The sequence below is a fragment of the Pteropus alecto genome, unplaced genomic scaffold, assembly GCF_000325575.1.
Source record: "Pteropus alecto unplaced genomic scaffold, ASM32557v1 scaffold195, whole genome shotgun sequence".
NCBI classification, from domain to species: Eukaryota; Metazoa; Chordata; class Mammalia; order Chiroptera; family Pteropodidae; genus Pteropus; species Pteropus alecto.
This window is the reverse complement of record NW_006438073.1, coordinates 5,432,057-5,436,941: the sequence shown is the minus strand read 5'-3', so window position 1 is coordinate 5,436,941 and position 4,885 is coordinate 5,432,057. Positions and strand designations below refer to the sequence as shown.

Below are 4,885 nucleotides of genomic sequence, written 5' to 3'. Positions count from 1 at the left end.
AGCAGTGTCCTCAAATAGCCTGCTCAGTGGGAAAAAGCGCCGTGAAAAACATCAATCTGATCAGCTTTGATGCTTAGTACCCACTTTTCTCCACAGAAGAGAAGGTTTACTTCTCTTGAAATTATGCTGAAATGAAATCCACTTACGAAACACTTTTGACAGAATGCCTAATATATTCTTAATAGCTTTCCCTTCTACTTTATAAACATTTGGCATCCGTATGATCCATGAGACTAATACTTTTACTGATGTCTGCAAAATATAATGGATGGTCTTATAGTTCCAAAACAAATTTTCATTTTGCCTACTCTGTTAGCAAATAAATATCTAAAGGCAAATTTCACTCTATTACATGAGTGTGAGGTATGTGGGAAATAAAAGAATGTACCTACCAAACCTACTTTCCAGAGGAATAATCTCTTTAAAATACGGTGGCTTCGAATATGCCTCTTAAAAAGGATAAGCATTTTAACATAACAGACAAGTTGAGAATACAGTTAGAGATTCTAAATAACAGCGCTATTAATATAAAAGACCACCGTAAAGTGAGCCCTTTGTTTGTTACTGCTGATATTATTTCTAATCTACAATTCTGTTATCCAGGATGAAAAAAAATAATTAAAGAAAACCAGCTGGATATAATCAGCTCAGACAGTTCATAGATACTAAAAATGAATTTTTAAAAAGAAAATTTAACTTATTTAAAAATTTGGCAACAATATTCTCTTTGCATAACATGTGGAATCTCATCAATTTCCATTTTAGTAACAATTCAAAGTAATTCAAAACATAATTTTTAATAGCTGCACAGAATTCAAATGTGATTCTAAATTTTAATCACAAGTGTCAAAATACATTTTATGAAAGCACCAGCCACTGACACCTTTGCCACATCTTTTTCAGAAACCATGACAGAGTCTTGGGGGGGGAGGGGCGCAGAGGGTGGATTACTGTGAGGGTAGAGACAGTTAGGTGATCTTCTGAGATTTACCATTAGTAAAAATCTACCATTCAGGATTTTTTAAACTTATTTAAAGAGCAAGGATACACTATACCTCAAAGTAAAGCAGAAAAAGCAAGGTTCGTCATAAACTAATTAAAATAAGACTGAAGATGAAAAACAAACACTATAACCCAACTGAGGAAAGTTAGTGACAAGGGGGGAAAACAGCCTGTGTGGAGCCTAAAGAAATGAAAGCCTCAGGGTGAGGCTCTACACACAGGCCTTTTGTCCTAAAAGCAGGGGTATGCCTGACAAGGATGCAAGCCAACCTCCCTGGTGTGTGAACATCAGTCAGGAATTTCAACTAATTTCAACTAATTCCCCTTGCTGACGTACTGCTTACCAATCAAACTCTTAATTACACTTTGGCTTTCTAGAGGCAAGAGAGCACACTGACCCGCCAGGTGTAGACAAAGCTGAGTGGGAGCTGAGACACAGTACTGAGACCTTGCCTGCGTCGCCTGCCAAGAAAAGGCCAATCACAAAGACCCACAGCACTCACCCGCCAAACTCCTTCGCTGACATCCCTATTTTTTTCTCTTTAAACAATTTCCAATGACCTACTGATTGACAACATGAAAGTGTCTTTAAAAAGAACACATACCACCTGGTCAAATGAGAAGACTGAGAAAACAGAACGCCATGAGTAAAGAGATAATGACTGAAGAATGAGGAATTAAGTAACAGGAAGTTATTAAGGCAAATGTATCCAGCAAGTAGTCAGGACCTTATATCCCTGCATTTCAGTAGAGCTCAGAACAAGATTTACGAGACACCAAGAGACTATGGCAAAGGAAGCAGCAGCTCCTAGTGATACAATTAAAGGGACCACAGAGTCCTCCCTGAGAGACAAGCGTCCCCATTTCAGAACATGAGGGACCTTCTCCCATCACTAGAGCCTCCTGGGACTGCTGTTGCACGGTCCCACTTCTCTGCCGGAAGCCCTCCCATGCACCCGTGGGATCTACCCTTGTAAGGGTCTCGAGCCTCACCCACCACTGAGGGGGCCCCGAGAGTCTGCAGCTGCACCATAAAGTGGATTTCACTGAGAAGAACAGGTGACATCCAGTGTCGAGACTGAAAGAAGCAGACGCAAAGGGGACATGCAAGTTGAAAGATTAATTGCCAAGGAGTGATTGGATATTCAAGTACCTTTAGTAGTGAAACCTAATTTTTTTCAAATGAATTTTTCAAATGAACTTACAAGACCCATATTATATAAACAGTAGATAAAATCACTGGCTAAAAAGTTATTTCTAAGTTCATATAACAAGTACTTTATGAGGTCAATAAATGAGAACAATGAGGCTATTTTTAACATACATATTTTTATTTTATTTTATTTTTTTAGGCGAGGCAACCCTTGGTTGACCTCACAGATTGCAAGGACCTTGTGAGCTTACAATCCCTTATTTTTTTATTTTTTACGCCTACAGCACCTGGTCTTCCTAGGTGGTCTCCCATCCAAGTACTAACCAGGCCCGCCCCTGCTTAGCTTCTGAGATCAGACGGGATCAGGCTTGTTCAGGGTGGCATGGCCATAGACTTTACAAACATATTTTGAATGAGCTTACAGTAGGTAGCAGCAGTCTTTTATCGGCCTTAATATCCAAGTTAAGTGTAGTGTCAAGAAATCACAGAAGTAAACTGTTCCAAATTAGTTTTAATAGCTCTCCTTACAATCACAGGATCTCCTACAACTGTCCCAGAAGCTTGAAAAATAAATTATAAGGAATGTTTATTTCTAAGCTGAATCACCAACAATAACAACTGTTACCTTTATCCTTAATCTTTATCAAAAATAAGGACAAGAAGTATCCATGACTGACACTAAGTAAAACTGTAATAGAGTACTATCACCTCTCTATTTGTTTTGTGTTCCTCGGTCATTGCATAACTCTCACGTCAGCATGCACTGAGCAGATGTGCTGGGCTGGCACCTGCCACAGTGGTACACTGGCCAACATGTGCAGGCCTGCACTCTACAAAAAACCTGTGCGTTAGAACAGCCTTCCTAATCAATGACGCACTGACACAAAGTAGGTGAACAAAGGTGGCAGATGAAGCCTTATTCTTGTCTGTCCCCAAAATAGTTAACCTGGCAGCACAAGCACCAGTATTAGTCTCCGATGTGTTAAAATGTGGCATCTAGCACATTTTGAATGTGCATGTTGAGCTTTTTAAAAGTGGTTAAAAATGTAAATAAGAGAAATTCAAATGAACAGCAGCAGAACCCTTGACGCATCTTTTACTAATGATTTACAGTAAGTTTGTCAGCGGTCAGCTCTGTGTATCGAAGAGGCAGTGGTGACAAGGAGTGTATATAAGAGAAAATAAAAGCTTTGTCAAGTAATCTGTTCTACAGATTAGCTGTTGTATAATTAACTGCAATGTTGCTAAGAAAAATATTTCCGAGATCTTCTTGTTCCGTACACTGCTGTTCACTTAAAGTTGGATGAAGCCCATTATCCTGACCTATTTTTATTTTAACAAAGACAGAAACCTGGCTGAAAAATCAAGGTTTCTTTTTATCATTGGAGAAACAGTCATTTTTACAGCACAGTCCCAGTTCCCCCTGCCCTTTTTACTTTTACCTAAGAATGTTCACATCCATTTTATCCCAAAACATAATTATACCGAATTATAACTTCTGATCCACCCATTTGGATAATGAAATCACACCTCTTCTTCATGGTAGTTAAGGGCATGGAATGTGCAGCCGGATCTGCGCTCACTGCTAGCTGTGAAGCCTCAGACCAGAGACTTAACCTTTGTGTCTCAGCTTCCTCATCTGCCAAAGAGAAATAACAGGACTTGCCTCATAGGATTGTCATAAGGATTAAATGGGTTAATAGAAGCAAAGAAAACGGCATATTTTAAGCATTTGGTAAATGTTCGTTATTATTTTCAAAGAAAAACTTAAAAGAGTCAAATACTCAGGGACTGAATCCACTAACAAATTGATTGAATAAACTGACACAACTTCTATAAATGTTAGATGTATTTGAAAGGAACGAAGTGAATTCTTATCACATCATGTACCATTATTTAGAGAAGTCGTTCCTTAAAAGTCCACTGAAATATCTGAGAAGTATCTCAGAATTAAGGAAAATGAAAAACGACTTATAAAAATGAAACATCTGTTTGGTCCGACTGGGTCATGACAAGCAAGAAAGGGATTCCTATCATCTGTTCTAACTGCAGCTGCAGAATGTGTTTAAAATGTCTTTAAGCAGGAAAAAGAAGAGGACACTTTGCTGCCTGCCTGGTTCCTGGAACTCAGAGCAGGACAGTAAGATGCAGGCGGTGCTGTGGCAGCGTTTTCAGTACAGGGGCCAGGGGGCAGCAGTTTGCAAGTTTACTCGGGGATGCGAAGGCCGGGGCGAGAGGACATTTGAACATAAAAACGTTGGCATGTAAGAAGAGGGAAATCGTTACTTAGTTACGGCAAGTTTGCTCTCCCGGTCCAAAAAAAATGACATTAAGCTAATCGACAGCGTCCCGAAGGGACAGAATACAACAAATGCTTTGGGTACCAAAGTTCCCTGTTAGAGCTTCCTGCGGTAGCAAAGTTTTAGACAAATCAGTCCTTTCCTTTACGTGCACGTGTGAGCCACAACCTGCACAATGCCACCCGTGAGGCCGGTAGAGGGCCCTCAGAAAGAGCGGCCGACCTGCAGTCTGCAGGGTCTCCGTGCAGCGTCTCGCCGGGGGGTCAGCGGGCACCGCGCGGGGGGCAAAGACGCGCGGGGGAACCGAGGAAAGAGCCGGCGCGCGTCTGCTTCCCAGGTCTCCTCCTTCACTCCAGCAGCGGCGGGGAAGAGGTCGCATTCTCCCTCAGTGATGGTGGGAGCAGTTTCGGCGCGGCGCCCTTACCCGGCT

The 4,885-nt window shown here is 41.1% G+C and overlaps 1 non-coding gene across 1 annotated transcript; it reads right to left on the bottom strand.

Moving 5' to 3' along the window:
* Positions 1 to 2,430: 2,430 nt before the first annotated feature.
* On the bottom strand, positions 2,431 to 2,549 carry LOC112482403. The gene has a single exon (XR_003047296.1). It is a non-coding gene; the product is annotated as a 5S ribosomal RNA (ribosomal RNA).
* Between the last annotated feature and the right edge of the window lie 2,336 nt (positions 2,550 to 4,885).